At 37.6% G+C, this 19,101-nt stretch overlaps 1 protein-coding gene across 3 annotated transcripts in view; it reads left to right on the top strand.

Annotated features, from left to right (window-relative positions):
* The first annotated feature begins 1,609 nt into the window (after window positions 1-1,609).
* Window positions 1,610-19,101, top strand: part of LOC125266916 (proteoglycan 4) — a 136,707-nt gene continuing 119,215 nt past the window's right edge. For all 3 annotated transcript variants that reach the window (XM_048188044.1, XM_048188045.1, XM_048188042.1), the window contains exon 1: window positions 1,610-2,676. The gene's annotated coding sequence lies outside the window, so the exon portion shown is untranslated. The remainder of the gene's footprint in view (window positions 2,677-19,101) is intronic.

Here is a 19,101-nt window from a genome sequence, read left to right as displayed (position 1 = left end):
CGTCGAATGAGTCCCAGGACTTTAATATGAATAAGATATTATCACTAACATGCAGACAAAACTTGTTTAAAAAAAAAAAACATTTCTAGGAATGACAATACTATATGCTGTCCTCCATCATTTTGACTTTGCATTTAAAAAATGTCAAAAAAAAAAAAAACGGCTTTTCAACACAGTCTAAATTTGAATTTGACCCATTCGACTCTGGCTTTGGAATTTAAGAATGATCATCATTTCAGATGCGATGAGTGCTAAGATTTATGTTATTAAGTTATGAATGAATTATTCTGTCACAGACTTTTTTTAATGCACGTTTTCCTAATAAATTTACTAAAAGTTTCTTCTCTAAATATGTTTCCGCCACGTTTTATGTGAATTTTATTTCGTTGAATAAAGACTATCTACCCCAACGAGTACGAGTTACTTTTATTCACATCCTGAAATGTGCAGACGTAGTCGTTTTTTTTTTCTTTCTTTTTTTTTTTTTCTTCAGAAAACCATTATGACTCATTTAAAATTCTGTGCTACTTACATTACTGCATGCATACGTTTCAGAAACCCACTTGAAAAACGGCAGAAATGGTCCATTTATTCAGATTCTTAATGATTTTCAGTACATTTAAAATAGATAGGCTATAGCAAGTTATTGACAACATTAATAATATACTTCATTTTTCTGAACATGTACACGGATTCTGTCTCGCGCACAGACATGCGTGTGAGCCTTTGAAAGTATTTGGCTACAGAAAGACACGTTCGGTGGACTTTTGTTTTTAAGCACTCAATTCACTCTCGCATGGGCTGTTGTACAGTACACACACTGTCCATGCCATCACGAAAATTGGGCTGCACGCGGACGGGGAGTGCGGATGTCCGCAAACCCTCCTGATGATGAATGTTCGTGATGCGGACGGTGCGCGGACGCCCGTAGTATACTTTGGGGTTAAGCCCGTAATAGCGGGCCCCCAATCCGCCCGGGCCCATATGCACGTGCATACCTTGCATGCCCAGACGCTACGCCACTGGGTCCAACTAAAGATATACTAAAGTATATTTGATTGTGCTAAAGTGGAACAATTGCAAGTATATTTTAGTATTTAGCATCCATACGGGTTTTGCACAAAAGATTAACATGACGGCACATGTTAGTCGATGAGTTGAATCAACTCCACAGCAACTACATAAATTTATCCACTAACCATTCAGAAACGTCCAGTTTCATTCTAAAGGTTGTAACTTCTTCCTGAGTCTCTCCATTAGTGTCGACTCCGGTTTGAACAATGTAAGGCTGAACACCGTTACTGACAATCCTCATTTTGGCTGTGTGAGATTCTCCAGCTTTGTTGTTGTTGAGCAACTGAAGCGTGAGCTGTTAAAGCTCCGCCCTCTTCTGGAAAGGGGCCGGGAGCAGCAGCTCATTTGCATTTAAAGGGACACACACAAAAATGGCGTGTTTTTGCTCATACTCAAATAGGGGCAAATTTGACAAGCTATAATAAATGATCTGTGGGGTATTTTGAGCTGAAACGTCACAGACACATTCTGGGGACACCAGAGACTTATTTTACATCTTGTGATAAGGGCCATAATAGGTCCCCTTTAGAGACTGATATTATACACAGATCATACAATCCTTATTAATAGTAATATTAGAACACTTTTTTAGGCTTGAGATTAAGAAATGTGCATTGTGCAATAAACAAATAGACCAAATAAAGATGAATTATAATTGTATATCAGTAAGTCTTAAGTGACATGTCAATAAATATGTTAATGGATCTGAAGTATACTTAGTATGAAATAAATGTATTTTTCCCTTTCTTTTTTTAATTAGGGACAAATGTACTACAACTTAAACTTTAGATTTAAAATTTAAATGTAGATAAAAAAATAAAAATAAAAGTTAAATAAAAATTAGTATCTAAATAGTATATAAATAAATAATACCAAAGCTTCAGAAGACCTATTGTTACAAGTCATATGGTGCTTTTTGTCCCTTTTGGACAGATGATCTGTTGTTGCGTGAAAAAGGGTGCCGCGTATATTCTTTGAAATTTCTTCTTTTGTGCTCCAGTGAAAAAAAAAAAAAAAAAAGGCATTCAGGTCTGGAACAACATGAGTGTGAGTAAATAATGAGCTTTTCCTTTAAGCCGAAGCAGTGGATGGAGAGGAGAGAGAGGGTTGAATACAGAGGAGTCTAACCCTTCTGTTTATTCGCTGCCTTTAGGTCTGCGCGTGTGCTTACTCCCATCACTCCCTCCCTTTCCCATTGGTTGCTTCCTTCTCCCACACACGGATATGGACACACATACACACACGCACTGGCTCTGAGCTCAGACACCAGAGTTGACGTTCTTGAGCGGAGGTCGAGAGAGGGACAGATGGGATCCACACACACACCGGAAAGAGGCACACGGCGCTCCGTGCAGCATTGATCACGACCGAGACCTCGAGAAGAGACTCTCTCGCATGGAAAAGAGGAGAGAGAGAGAGTAAGAATCAGTGACAGTGAGATGGAGGAAAGAAGATGCCATGGAATGAGCAGGATGGGAGTGAGAAGCCTGGGCATCATGCAAGCTTCCTGAAGACAACAAAAAGATCTTTTCAGCGCTTCTGAAACGGACCATCTTCAGACTTTTTGGTGCATTCATGCTCGGATCGAACGGGAAGTTTCTGGTAAGTAACTTTCACTCATGTATAAAGGACACTTTCTGAATGCCTTGCATGTATTGGTCAGGTCTTTTAGTCTCTAAAGGGAAGGGTTCTGTGCTTTATGTTTGGATTGTCCACATGTGCAGAAGGAACAGAAGCGATCTGAGCAGCTGTGCTCTACTAAAATGATGAGATCGCGCGAATGGGAAGACAAAACAGCACAGTCAGATCTTCAGCCTCCACACACACACACACACACACACAAACATATCAGTGCTTCATTGCATTCATGCTGACACAAACTATAATAAACATGAAAGCACACACAGTTTTTGAGATCGTTCTCTTGGGTCAGATGAGAAACAACATGAAAGTCAGGCTGCTTTGAGGAAAAACTGATGTCCAATTGTACTAAATTTGCCAGATTGAAAGGACAGTGTGAGTCAGTGTGTGTGTGTGTGTCATGAATAACAGAATGAAAGTGCAATGCTCAGAACTGTAGAGGTCATTGCAGATTCACAACTGTATGGTGTAGGGAGCTGGTCGGTTGTGGTAGTTGGTTTAGGTAAACAGATCTGTTGACTTGCATGTTAAAGAGTCAATGGCAGGCAAACTGAGGCAATTACTTGGCCGTAAATAATGTTTACTGGCAATGAAACTGTATTTTGCTTTATGTACCGTTCAAAAGTTTGAGGCCGGTAAGATCTTTTTTTCTAAAGAAATTCATATTTTTATTCAGTTAGGATAAGTGCTGTCAAGCGATTAATCGCGATTAATTGCATCCAAAATAAAAGTTTGTGTTTACATAAAATATGCCTGTGTATATTTATTATGTGTATATATGAATACACACACATACATATATTTTTTTAAGACATATTTACATGTATACATGAATATTCATTAGAGATGCACCGCTATATCGGCCAATAATCGGAAACTGCCGATAAAAGCACATTTAAAAACAGCCAATAGGCAGGGCCGATATATCCTGTCAATCAAAAGAGGACAGGAAAATGCACTGCATTTGGACTTTGTGTAAAGAAAATGCTAAGAAACCTGTTTAATGTTCAATTTTAATAGTAATAATGAATGTTATATGAATTAATAACATTCAGAAGGGTTAAGAAAGTTATTTGTTAAGATTTTTACTTAATGCGTGTTAATATTAATTTGAGTAATGTGTTTATGTTTATTACTTTGAAACAAGTTGATGAAATGGAGAGAATAAAGTTTTTATTTGCATTTCTTTCAAAATATAATAATTAAAAATATAATGATTAATTATTAATTTTAATAATGAATTATCATTAATTTAAAAGAAGGTATAACAGACAGAAGCCCCAAACTATTGGTAGCGGTATCAGTATCTTCAGATTTTACTATGAATAATTGGTATCGGTGGAGAAATTTAGTATCGGTGCATCTCTAATATTTATATATTTATTTATAATTTATATATAAATATAATATATTTTTTGTTAAATATACATCTGCGTGTATTTATATATACATAATAAATATACACAGTACACACACATATATCATGTAAACACAAACTTTTGGATGCGATTAATTGCAATTAATCATTTGACAGCACTAGTTAGGATGCAACAAACTAACCAAAAAAGATTTCCATTTCAAATAAATCCTGTTCCTTTGAACTTTCTATTTAACAAAAAATCCTGAAAAAAAAAAAAAAAAAATCACATATGAAGCAGCATAACCGTTTTCAACATTGATAATAATCAGAAATGTTTCTTGAGCAGCAAATCATCATATTAGAATGATTTCTGTAAGGATCATGTGACACTGAAGACTGGAGTAATGATGCTGAAAATTCAGCGTTGATCACAGAAATAAAACAGAAAACACTTATTTTAAATTGTAAAAATATTGTATTTTTGATCAAATAAATACAGCCTTGCTGAGCGGAAGAGACTTCTTTCAAAAACACACACACAAAAAATCTTGCCTTGTCCCTACAGCATTTAAATTTGTCCCTTTTATCAAATTGTTCAGCTGTTTTCCCACATAGGTCATTATGTCACTCACAGCATCATGCATTAGCTAAGTCACATGAGGAAACTGACAAGAGTCATTTTTGTCAGAATAAAAAGAAAATGAGGGTCGGATAAATAGCTTTTTGTGATTTTAATTGTGCATTATGTTGCTACTTTAGTATTTTCTGAAGATGTTTGTATCTCTTTAAATCACTCACATCAAAGGGGCCAGTCTGTCAGCAGCAGAATGTATGTATTTTTTTATATTGTGGTTTTAAACCATGCGTTATGCAAAAACTTTTCCTGACTTGATTTTTATCCATTGGGAATTGATCGGAAAAGTGGGTGTGGCAGTAAGTGGTTGGAGGGGAAGGCTCGAAAATGTCTGATGTCATCCGAATAAGAAAGTCATTTCAGAGGGAGGCCAAGTTCTTACATTTTGATTAAACGTTACAAAGACAAACACTGAATTTATTTGTAATAACATGCACCAATGAATCATGCACAATAAGGTCTTAAGAAATTAAATGTGGTTAATGCTGACTAATTTTGGACTGTTCATTTTTAATCTTCACGTTGTGCTCCTGCGCTTCCGAAAACAGCACCGAGATTCACAAACTAGTTTTTCCATTAACCTTTAAGCCGGTGTAATGCATGCACTGTCAAACGCTGTTTATGTCACTCATTCACTTTCCGTCCGCTGTGTCACTCCTTCTCCGCACTCATTTTCATCTCGCCGTGAAGTTCCTTTCTCCCGGAGATCATATCACATCAACGCTCGGGATGCACTTTTGGCTTCCAACCAGACACTTAACCTTCCTTATCCTCCTCAAGCCTTCCACCCCAATTATCGCTTTCTCTCTCTGTTTCATCGCTTCCACGCTTCTAGACTTAGCCAAAAACAGTGGATTTTCATTCTAGGGTCCTCGTATGAATGAGATCTGGAGTTGATGGTTTAGAGTTAATTATGGTCATTTTAAAAAGAGATTCCCAGCAATTAGCCAGCTGGACTCAGTGCGTGCTGGACGCTGGTCATTACTGTCAGCGGCCCAATGGGTGGAACCAGCTCGTTTTAGGTGCCAAATGAAGCATTTGGGAGGAGTATGTTCATCTAATCCCAACAATCAAAACATTTAAGGATACGTAAACAGCCGTTGACCCTAATGGTCAGGGTTTGACTGGTTAGCATGGTCCAATTAGACCCTGCTGGTAGATGGCGTAACTACATCTTCACTTCAAAAAAAAAAAAATCTTGTTTCAAGAACAAATAATATATATATTTATATGGTTAGATGTTTTTCTTTAGAAGCAACATTTTTTAAGATAAAACTTGTTTTAGAATAGTTTATTTTTCTTCAAAGCGTATTCCTCACTACATTTTGTTAGATTACAAACCTTAAAGGGGACCTATAATGCCCCTTTTACAAGATGTAAAATAAGTCTCTGGTGTCCCCAGAATGTGTCTGTGAAGTTTCAGCTCAAAATACCCCATAGATCATTTATAATAGCTTGTCAAATTTGCCCCTATTTGGGTGTGAGCAAAAACGCACAATTTTTCTGTGTGTCCCTTTAAATGCAAATGAGCTGCTGCTCCCGGCCCCCTTTCCAGAAGAGGGCGGAGCTTTAACAGCTCAACAACAACAAAGCTGGAGAATCTCACGCAGCCAAAATGAGGATTGTCAGTAACGGTGTTCAGCCTTACATTGTTCGAACCGGAGTCGACACTGATGGAGAGACTCAGGAAGAAGTTACAATTTTAGATTTTATATATATATATATATATATATATATATATATATATATATATATATATATATATAGAGAGAGAGAGAGAGAGAGGCACGTTTATGTCTATGAACAAATAATTAATTATGTTTTATGTAGTATAAGCACCTTTCCTTAAGCCCTGAGGGTATTTTCAGAGTTTTTTTCTGAGTGACACACAAAAATGTAAATACTTGTAACTCCAAAACTATAGCAAGGAGAGTCAGAAGGTTGGTATCGTTTGAAACATATCTTTCTAATTTAAAATGGAATATCTCATGAAGGAAATGCAGTAGCAGGTTCACTTTTTCACCTCTATATGTGAGCTGTATCTGGATCAAATTTTGTGGTGATTGCATGGAAAAATCAAAAGTTATAGCATTTGGAACAAAGGTTGCCATTTTTAATTTTCTTTTTTTGTTTTCTGAGTGAATTGCACAAAATTATTGACTCATAACTTCAAATCTCTAGCAAGGAGAGTCAAAAGGTTGGTATCGTTTAAAAGAAAACTTTTTACATTTTTAAATAAAATAAATAAATAAATAAAATTAATTAAATTAAACTAAATTTGGACATTCTCATGTTGAGAAACTGCTGATAAAGTCAAAAAAATAAAAATTTGCTCAAGGGGAATTTTACATATATTACATATTTGACATGCAATAACTCACAGAGGAAATAAATTAGGAGGACAATTTTTTGTTGATGTTCCACTATATGTGAGCTGTATCTGGTTCAAATTTCGTGGCGATCCCATAAAGAAATAAAGAGTTACAGCATTTGGAACCAAGGTAGCTTTTTTGTTTATCCATTGGCGCCCCCAGATGGGCATTTTTAAAATTGTTCTTTCGCGTGAAGTAGCTTGTGACAGACACATGAGATTATTTTGATTATTTTGAACTCATTTCAATCGGTAGAATCCACTGTAAGTAATGATGTGCCATTTTCTACAATATATGCATGTTTCATGAAGTTGTTAGCGGAAATGCCAAGTGATAGCTACATTTTAGTTTTAGTTAGCATCTGTGCGCCTGTGGGGTTTTATGTGTCGTAATTGCGTGATAAATATCTCGTGATCAGCTTATTGGATTATGCCGATGTTGGACTCATTTTAATCGTGAGAATCTAATGTAAATAATGATCCAGTTTTCCAAAATCTGAGCATGTTTCTTGATGTTACAAGCGAAAATGCGTTATGACTGCTACATCGGTTTATTATTTACATACGGGTCTTGCGGGGCTTCACGTACAAAAACTTGCTCAAATTTAGTCAAAGCCCAAAACAATTTTACTAACAATTATATGTATTCTACTCTGTGAGACCTTTCAAATGACATATAACACATTATTATCTGAGCTGTATGATGCTTTTGACACATTGGAGCATATAGTAAAAATTCTTTTTCCTAAATTATGATTATTTTTTTTTGTATATTTTTTCAGCAAATATCCTGCCGGCGGGACACTTCGGACTTAAGGGGTTAAATGTGACATTTTGTCAGTGAGGCGGCATTTATTTGTTCCAGGCTTAGTCACAGTAAAATGTGCATTTTAAATGCCCATCTGTAGTTTAAACAGCTCGTCTTATTGCTGCTTTTCTAATTGATAGCACTGTTGTTGTGACATAGGCCTGAGCATTTAGCCAACCAATGCGTTTTTAATTATTCCTGCATGATATTTTCATCCTTAATCTTTAATGCTGCTGCAATCCTGCTGAGTGACAGATCTGTTCCTGTTAGCACATGCACATCAAGGAGATTCCATGTGCTTTCTTTCATCTTGAGCTTCTGCTCCGGATGCAAAACAACACAGAGATGTTTCTTGGCAGATGTTAGAACGACATTCAGAAGGTGCTTTCATGATTGAGAGCATGTGAACTGGCTGTTTTTCTGATGTTTGTCCACAAAACACACCTGAAATGTAATGCCTTGCTTTCAAATTGAAGTGCTGTGTCACAGTCATCTCATTGGTGCATGCATGCTTACTAGGACTCTTTTCAAGCAGTACTAAAAAGTGCAAGAATGTTCTGATTAGATTTTTTTTTAACAAATTTGAGGGTATTTAAACACTTTGAAACCAGACTTATTTTTATATTTTATTCATTTGGATCATTGTAGTAAAATTTTTACCTGCTTTTTTCATTTTTATTCAATCTCGGTTTCTATTTAGCATTAATATTTTTTGCTTTCAGTTTGTTGCCAATGCAACATTTCCAATATTTTTTCCCCATCTTTTTTTTTAGGTTTATGTTTTTCATCTAATATATTTTATTTAATTTTATCTCAGCTATATTTCAATTAAAGTGATTTTTATAACAATAACAACACTGGTGCTGGTTTGGTTCTTATCTTGCAGTTTTTCTCATACATAACCTTTGCAGAATCCACAAGATTATGTTTTTTTTAATATCGTTTTTTTTAAATCAATACTGTACTGATAAAGTTATTTGGCATAACAGATATTTCAGAAGACAAAATAACTTCTTAATATCATATGTTTCCTCCTTGAACATCAATGACGGTTCGTCCTTTTGTGATAATCGAGTCCTCGTTTGTTCTGCCCACTTTTCCTGACAAATACCCTGTAATTTTGTTGGTTTCCCTGCAAGCTCTTCACATTCAAATTCTCAACCGTAGTGGCTCACTTATATCAAGATCCAGCTTTGCCACTCCAGACATCTGAGGGACTCATTCACAACAACCACAAAAGACTGCAAGCAATCGCCGATGCCTGAAGAAGCAATATTAAGAACAAAGGGTATGTGTGCTTTTGTTAACAGGATAATTTGTGTACATTTTAATTTGTATTTTGTCTTGTGTGATATTTTTTTTTTTTAATATCTGATATTTAGATCAGCTTCCCCAGGGCAGCACTATAGGAAAAAATAGAAAAACCAAAACATTATCTAATTTTTAAAGATTCTGCAAGGAATGGTAAATGGTAAAGCTGGTTAACCTTGTATTTTCAGCACGGATAACATTTCATTGAGCAATGAGATGTAGTAAGTTCTCCATCATCATTTTAGTTTGACACCAGCACTACTACAGAATTTACAGCTTTCTCAGAATAATGTCCATTTCCTGTGAATAAACCCTTGAGATCACACACGACAAACTGCCAGCGAGACAATATCATGCATCAGTAGTTTAACATCATGAAAAATGGGCCAAATACTGATTCAAACAGGCAGTGTTTATGGATTATGTAACTTCATGCATTTGCTAACATGCCATGACATAGCACATTAATACACACCAGACGAACTGCACTGGGTGAGAAGACTGCTGAAGAATTAGCTTGTGCATTTCTTCATAAACATTATTGCTTTAAATTGTCATTTAGGGAATTTGACTACAGTAATGCCATTTCGTTGAGATTTATTAGTTTATCAATCACGTTGTGGTGCACAAACTCAGCTTTCTGACAGCTGATCCTTAGTGACTGCAAATCAGCAGTGTGTCAGTATGTCTGCGCTCAGTTGTCGGTCTATATGCACATGTCTTGTATTTTCATGTTTTTAAAGGTATCGTTCATCCAAAAATGAAGGGTTCTGTCATCAATTACTCAACCTCATGTCGTTCCAAATTCATAAGACTTTCATTCTTCTTCGAAACACAAATGAAGATGTTTTTAATGAAATCTGAGAGATTTCTGTTGCTCCATTGAAAGTCTAATTACCCACAACTCTGAAAATGTTCATAAAAAAACTTTCATAAAGAGATGTTAAAATAAATACATATGAATTGAGTGGATTAATCCAAGAGACACGATTGCTTTATATGAAATCGCTTTATATGAACAGTTTTAATTTAGGCTTTGCTACATATAAATATTGTTCACAAGATGCTCAACCGTGCTTGCTTGACACACATGAATAAACCTCATTGGTTCTTGCTGAAGCTCAAATGTGCTGCGTAACACGAGAATGAACCTCATTGGTTCTTGAGGAAGCTCAAACGTGCTGCGTAACACGAGAATGAACCTCACTGGTTCTTGCGGAAGCTCAAACGTGCTGCGTAACACGAGAATGAACCTCATTGGTTCTTGCGGAAGCTCAAACGTGCTGCATAACACGAGAATGAACCTCATTGGTTCTTGCGGAAGATCAGACGTGCTGCGTAACACGAGAATGAACCTCATTGGTTCTTGCGGAAGCTCAAACGTGCTGCATAACACGAGAATGAACCTCATTGGTTCTTGCGGAAGCTCAAACGTGCAGCATAACACGAGAATGAACCTCATTGGTACTTGCGGAAGATCAAACGTGCTGCGTAACACGAGAATGAACCTCATTGGTTCTTGCGGAAGATCAAACGTGCTGCGTAACACGAGAATGAACCTCATTGGTTCTTGCGGAAGCTCAAACGTGCTGCATAACACGAGAATGAACCTCATTGGTTCTTGCGGAAGATCAGACGTGCTGCGTAACACGAGAATGAACCTCATTGGTTCTTGCGGAAGCTCAAACGTGCTGCATAACACGAGAATGAACCTCATTGGTTCTTGCGGAAGCTCAAACGTGCAGCATAACACGAGAATGAACCTCATTGGTACTTGCGGAAGATCAAACGTGCTGCGTAACACGAGAATGAACCTCATTGGTTCTTGCGGAAGATCAAACGTGCTGCGTAACACAAGAATGAACCTCATTGGTTCTTGCGGAAGCTCAAACGTGCTGCATAACACGAGAATGAACCTCATTGGTTCTTGCGGAAGATCAGACGTGCTGCGTAACACGAGAATGAACCTCATTGGTTCTTGCGGAAGCTCAAACGTGCTGCGTAACACTTGAGAATGAACCTCATTGGTTCTTGCTGAAGCTCAAACGTGCTGCATAACACACGAGAATGAACCTCATTGGTTCTTGCGGAAGCTCAAACGTGCTGCGTAACACTTGAGAATGAACCTCATTGGTTCTTGCTGAAGCTCAAACGTGCTGCATAACACACGAGAATGAACCTCATTGGTTCTTGCGGAAGCTCAAACGTGCTGCGTAACACTTGAGAATGAACCTCATTGGTTCTTGCGGAAGCTCAAACGTGCTGCGTAACACACGAGAATGAACCTCATTGGTTCTTGCGGAAGCTCAAACGTGCTGCGTAACACGAGAATGAACCTCATTGGTTCTTGCTGAAGCTCAAACGTGCTGCATAACACGAGAATGAACCTCATTGGTTCTTGCGGAAGATCAAACGTGCTGCGTAACACGAGAATGAACCTCATTGGTTCTTGCTGAAGCTCAAACGTGCTGCATAACACGAGAATGAACCTCATTGGTTCTTGCGGAAGCTCAAACGTGCAGCATAACACGAGAATGAACCTCATTGGTACTTGCGGAAGATCAAACGTGCTGCGTAACACTTGAGAATGAACCTCATTGGTTCTTGCGGAAGATCAGACGTGCTGCGTAACACTTGAGAATGAACCTCATTGGTTCTTGCTGAAGATCAAACGTGCTGCGTAACACGAGAATGAACCTCATTGGTTCTTGCTGAAGCTCAAACGTGCTGCGTAACTCGAGAATGAACCTCATTGGTTCTTGCGGAAGATCAAACGTGCTGCGTAACACTTGAGAATGAACCTCATTGGTTCTTGCTGAAGCTCAAACGTGCTGCGTAACACTTGAGAATGAACCTCATTGGTTCTTGCTGAAGATCAAACGTGCTGTGTAACACACGAGAATGAACCTCATTGGTTCTTGTGGAAGATCAAACGTGCTGTGTAACACTTGAGAATGAACCTCATTGGTTCTTGCTGAAGATCAAACGTGCTGTGTAACACTTGAGAATGAACCTCATTGGTTCTTGCTGAAGATTAAACGTGCTGCGTAACACTTGAGAATGAACCTCATTGTTTCTCGCTGAAGATCAAATGTGCTGCGTAACACGAGAATGAACCTCATTGGTTCTTGTGGAAGATCAAACGTGCTGTGTAACACACGAGAATGAACCTCATTGGTTCTTACTGAAGCTCAAACGTGCTGCGTAACACACGAGAATGAACCTCATTGTTTCTCGCTGAAGATCAAATGTGCTGCGTAACACACGAGAATGAACCTCATTGGTTCTTGCTGAAGATCAAACGTGCTTTGTAACACTTGAGAATGAACCTCATTGGTTCTTGCTGAAGCTCAAACGTGCTGCGTAACACTTGAGAATGAACCTCATTGTTTCTCGCTGAAGATCAAATGTGCTGCGTAACACTTGAGAATGAACCTCATTGGTTCTTACTGAAGCTCAAACGTGCTGCGTAACACACGAGAATGAACCTCATTGTTTCTCGCTGAAGATCAAACGTGCTGCGTAACACACGAGAATGAACCTCATTGTTTCTCGCTGAAGCTCAAACGTGCTGCGTAACACGAGAATGAACCTCATTGGTTCTTGCAGAAGCTCAAACGTGCTGCGTAACACGAGAATGAACCTCATTGGTTCTCGCGGAAGCTCAAATGTGCTGCGTAACACACGAGAATGAACCTCATTGTTTCTCGCTGAAGCTCAAACGTGCTGCGTAACACGAGAATGAACCTCATTGGTTCTTGCAGAAGCTCAAACGTGCTGCGTAACACGAGAATGAACCTCATTGGTTCTCGCGGAAGCTCAAATGTGCTGCGTAACACGAGAATGAACCTCATTGGTTCTTGCTGAAGCTCAAACGTGCTGCATAACACGAGAATGAACCTCATTGGTTCTTGCTGAAGCTCAAACGTGCTGTGTAACACACGAGAATGAACCTCATTGGTTCTTGTGGAAGATCAAACGTGCTGTGTAACACACGAGAATGAACCTCATTGGTTCTTGCTGAAGCTCAAACGTGCTGCGTAACACACGAGAATGAACCTCATTGTTTCTCGCTGAAGCTCAAACGTGCTGCGTAACACACGAGAATGAACCTCATTGTTTCTCGCTGAAGCTCAAACGTGCTGCGTAACACGAGAATGAACCTCATTGGTTCTTGCAGAAGCTCAAACGTGCTGCGTAACACGAGAATGAACCTCATTGGTTCTCGCGGAAGCTCAAATGTGCTGCGTAACACGAGAATGAACCTCATTGGTTCTTGCTGAAGCTCAAACGTGCTGCGTAACACGAGAATGAACCTCATTGGTTCTTGCTGAAGCTCAAACGTGAAGATGAACAGAAGTCTTATGGATTTGGAATGACATGAGGTTGAGTAATTGGTGATTAATTGATTAATTTTTGGGTGAACTGTCCCTTTAAGTAGTTAAGTGGTTCAGCATTATAGTATATGCCACTATAAAGATGGCTTCTATTCATTTTTGTTATGCTATGTCTGTTATGCATTGTACATGTTTTTTCAACTCAAGCTCAATTTCAAGTGACACTGCTACCACAAACTATCTAAATCTCACTTACACCTTCTCTCGCTGTGCCTATCAGGTCTTTAATAAGTTGTTTTCTCTCTATAGTTCTTTCTGGCTGTGTAGGTGTTTTCTGAGAGGTAGCTGATATAAATGAGTGTTAGCCCGGCTGGTTCACGCTTTCTTCTTCTCCCTCTATCATTCTTGCAGCACATAAACACATAAAATACGTGTAGGAACCCGCCATCAAACCTGTGCAAATAATCATGACCTTGGGTGACACCGATTCAAACCTTTCACTTCAGCACACCGGTATTACTTCTGCAGATGGGAAATTGAGGGTGGGATTTTATGAAAGGGAATGTTTCAGGTTCGGTAGAACTTAAAGTCGGCAATGCATCCTATTTACTTTCTTACACGTTAAGTGTACGTCCCTGATCCTATTGTGCAGGATTCATTCTGCAGGTCATTCCGAAGTTTGTCTTCATAACCTTCTCAAACAACACTCCTTTTAAGCTATTTTTCAGCACTTTCTACCTCGTAGCTCCATTCTGTAACAAAACCTAGGTTGTAACCAAAGATTTAAGATTTCAGGGAGACTAAAGGTAAAAGTTTAAGTCTGCCATTGGCATATTTACATGGTGCTTGTGATGTTATGGTCATGGGTTTGATTCCCAGGGAATGCATGAACTAATAAAATGTATGTCCTGAATGCAATGCAATTCACTTTGGATAAAAAACATCTGTCAGATGCATACATGTAAATGTGTATGGTGGTTAAAACCCTGCATTTCACAATACAATTTATCCCGATGAACAAAATTAAGTTTTGTTTTTTTTTCACATTGAATATCCTGCTTCGCTCTGAAATCCATTTTGGAAGTAGAATGGATTGCAATGGCCTTTTCGTGTTGACTGCATCTGTGCATGTTACGCACAGGAACACGAGAAAGAGATGTGATGAAAACCATCTGTTAATATGGAGCACACTAAGAAATAACATTGGAAATGCATAACTAGAAGTTCATCCACTTAGTCATGCTTTGGACAGCTTTACAGCTCATATAACACATTTTTTGTATGGAGTAATTGATGTACACTAATGTTCAAAAGATTGACATTTTTTAAGGAAGTCTCTTATGTGTGCACCAAGGGTGAGTTTATTTAATCAAGTATACAGTAAAAACTGTAATATTGTGAAATATTATTAGAATTTAAAATAGCCATTTTCTATTTGCATGCATTTTAAAATGTATTTTATTCCTGTGATCAAAGCTGAATTTTCAGCATCATTACTCCATTCTTCAGTCACATGATCCTTCAGAAATCTTTCTAATATGCTGATTTGCATCTCAAGAAACATTTCTTATTGTTATCAATGTTGAAAACATTGAGAGTTGCTTCATTTTTTTTTTTTTTTTTTTTTTTTTTGTGGATACTGATTTTTTCAGGATTCTTAGAAAGACAACAGCATTTATTTGGAATAGAACTCTTTTGTAACATTGTAAGTCTTTACTGTCACTTTTGAACAATTTAGGGGCTATTTAAATGACACCATTTTCAACTTAAAACAGAAAACTTTTTATGCCTTTTGGCCGTTCAATTTTGGGGGCCTGAAAACGCAAACTTTTGAAAGCGGGATTCAAAGCGCAAGTTTTTGAAAACGATACAGTTATCATCTCTGTGTATAGTAGAAAAATTCAAATTCATGAAAACGGTGACGTCAGGCGTATGCGTAGTACATGTTCAGTCTGTAGGCGCATAGTGTTTCTTTACAAAGTGACATCGCCATCTACTGACCTGGCAGCAGAATGCATCGTTTTTAGTCGTTTTCGCAAATCGCATGTGAACGGGGACCGTTTTGACAACGTTGTCGGAAAAAACTTGTCACTGTAAACATGAGCATAGATGCTGTCAATATAGTTTAGTTGTACTGAACCCAGAGCATATCTTTAAGCCTTTTCGCATCATCTCCTCTGCTGGGTCACACTGACGACATCTGCTGCTCATGCTGGCAAGACTAGCAATCTTAATGAAATGAAAAGAGAAGCTTCCAAAAATACTTTGGTAATGAGGTTCTTTGAAATGTGACACTGTGTGACCAAATCCTCTTTTTTTTCTCAGTCATGATGGACACATTTATTCATGTTGATGTCTTTTAATGCCACAGAAAACCAGAATAATCAGGTAAACAAACAAAAAAGTTTGATTAGTGCTTCCAGCATCTTTTCAGCATTAAACGCAACCTCCCTAGTCACTATGAGGGGCGTTTGTTTCTTATTTCTTCATTTTTCTAGCGTTCCCCATTTCCACGGCCTTTGTTATGCAAATTCGCTCTCACTCATGAGTGCGAGTAGGTGTTGGTAAGAGTTTCTTTGTGCTGTAGAGTTAAAGCTGGCAGAGGTGGTTTCTCTGCAGAATTATTTAGCATATAGATAATAAGATCTCATTGTCATAAGAACCATCTCAGTGACTGTGAAAGTTTTAACACGTTGTACATCATCTTTGGCAGCTCTCGGGAGAGCTTTTGTTCTTCTCAAAACAAATCTAAATTCAAGATTTCATTCAGGCCAAGTGTCCGCCATTTGAATCAGCAGTTTCGACTGTGATATTGCTTTCTCAGGCAATAAATGAAATGCAATACAATGGCAAGATGTTTGCCTTGAGCACTGAGTTAAAAATGTAACACTGATTACCTTTTCAATTAATCAGAGAGATTGCTGAATCATGTCTCATTAGCCGAAGGTTTGTGTCTGTAAGGTGACTGCAAAATCATTGCAAAGAACCATTTCTAATTGTGTATAGGGTTTTTAAGTTTGACATGGCCTTGGGAGATTTATCTGTTATATTGAAGAGACCTTTTTGAAGAATATTGGTTTACTTATGCCCTTTTTGAGCGCTTGAGCTTAACTTAAACTTGAGTGTCTGTAGACATTTAGATGTTGTGTTGAACCTCAGTTTTATTTTCGATTTTAGAAAATAAACACATGATCGCTCTCTTCACAAATCAACTGTTCTCTTGTTTTCCACTGGCATGTCTCTTAGGTGCATCTTTGAGCCTACATTCAGTACAAGTAAAATGATTAAGAACTGTTAAAATCAGATACTCTAAGACTTTTACCGAAGTCGTATTGGAATGGGTGACTTCTAACTTGTAATGGAGTCATTTCCCTGTAAGATATCTGTACCTTTACTTTAGTATGGTTTTCAGGTCTGTACACCTTATTAAAGGAATTGTTCTCTTTTTCCATGCAGTTAAATTAACCTGAAGGATGCAAAAGCAGCATAAAGGTGTGGTCACATTAGTGAAATTTTTGCAAAATTGTGCATGCAAAAAAGCTCCATTGTCTGTTGTCACTAGTGTAGTGATTTGAAGCAGTGCTCACTCAGAAGTCACTCTCAAAACAAGAAGCTTTCTGTTTGGTTTTGTGTAACCAACTTAAATGTAAGTGAAATCTGTGTGAACAACTTTTTCCACCCTAATGAGAAAATTTGCCTGGATTCCTATTGGAATGACTTGATTTCGCCCGCAAAATGTCACTGAGCAATGGTAAAAGTGGCTGTATCTTTCAAAAAGTTTGAGATCATATTTTTATTCAAAGAAATTAATACTTTTAACTATTCAGCATGGATTCATTCTATTGATAAAACATGATAGTAAAGACATTTATAGAGTTACAAAGATTTTTTTGAAATTTCTATCCATTAGAGAATAATAAAAACAAAAATTTGGAGCAGAACAGATGATAATAAGAAGTGTTTCTTGAGCAGCAAATCATCATATTAGAATGATTTCTGAAGGATCATGTGACACTGAATACTGGAGTAATGATGCTGAAAAATCAGCTTTGATCACAGGAATAAATTACATTTTAAAATATATTCAAATAGAAAACAGTTATTTTAAATTGTAATAATATTTCACAATATTACTGCTTTTACTGTATTTTTGATCAAATAAATGCAGCCTTGGTGAGCAGAATAGACTTCTTTTGAAAACATAAAAAAATATCACTGACCCCAAACATCTGAATATGAGTTTGCAAATTTGCCACTAATATTTCTGTTTTAAAGGCTTAATGAAAGTTGCATATATATATATTAGGGCTGCACGATATATCGCATGAGATTGTCACGCGCATTTCGTCAGTAAAGCCGGTTCCCTGATTACCGCTAAATCGCCATCACCTGCTTTCAAATAGAGCGGCATTTAATAGACAGAGCCGTAGATCACTGAAAAGCCACGCAATATCGCGTTCATATCGCAGATGAATCGCCTTCGATAATGAACGCGATATTGCGTGGCTTTTCAGTGATCTACGGCTCTATCTATTAAATGCCGCTCTATTTGAAAGCAGGTGATGGCGATTTAGCGGTAATCAGGGAACCGGCTTTACTGACGAAATGCGCGTGACAATCTCATGTGATATATCGTGCAGCCCTAATATATATACAAACCAGATTCCAAAAAAGTTGGGACACTGTACAAATTGTGAATAAAAACAGAATGCAATGATGTTGAAGTTTCAAATTTCAATATTTTATTCAGAATACAACATAGATGACATATCAAAAGTTTAAACTGAAAAAAATGTATCATTTTAAGGGAAAAATAAGTTGATTTTAAATTTCATGGCATCAACACATCTCAAAAAAGTTGGGACAAGGCCATGTTTACCACTGTGTGGCATCCCCTCTTCTTTTTATAACAGTCTGCAAACGTCTGGGGACTGAGGAGACAAGTTGCTCAAGTTTAGGAATAGGAATGTTGTCCCATTCTTGTCTAATACAGGCTTCTAGTTGCTCAACTGTCTTAGGTCTTCTTTGTCGCATCTTCCTCTTTATGATGTGGCAAATGTTTTCTATGGGTGAAAGATCTGGACTGCAGGCTGGCCATTTCAGCACCCAGATCCTTCTTCTATGCAGCCATGATGTTGTAATTGATGCAGTATGTGGTCTGGCATTGTCATGTTGGAAAATGCAAGGTCTTCCCTGAAAGAGACGACGTCTGGATGGGAGCATATGTTGTTCTAGAACTTGTATATACCTTTCAGCATTGATGGTGTCTTTCCAGATGTGTAAGCTGCCCATGCCACACACACTCATGCAACCCCATACCATCAGAGATGCATTTTTTTTTTCTTTTTCATAAAATCAGTATATTTATATATAAATACAACTTTTTCCACTGAGATAAAAGTAGTTAGAAGATGTTTTGATTTGTATGCCTTTTGAGTTTGAAATGCTCTTATCACTTTGTGATGGCTTGTCTATCATTAGTTACAGTTTCTAATGAGTGACTATGCTGTTTATACTCACCAAAGCCAATTTGAATGCTGGTTCTAGTTTTCATCCCTTAACTGA

The sequence above is a fragment of the Megalobrama amblycephala genome, linkage group LG4 (assembly GCF_018812025.1).
Source record: "Megalobrama amblycephala isolate DHTTF-2021 linkage group LG4, ASM1881202v1, whole genome shotgun sequence".
Classification (NCBI taxonomy): domain Eukaryota; kingdom Metazoa; phylum Chordata; class Actinopteri; order Cypriniformes; family Xenocyprididae; genus Megalobrama; species Megalobrama amblycephala.
The sequence above is the reverse complement of the archived record's forward strand: the minus strand, read 5'-3'. Positions and strand labels throughout refer to the sequence as shown.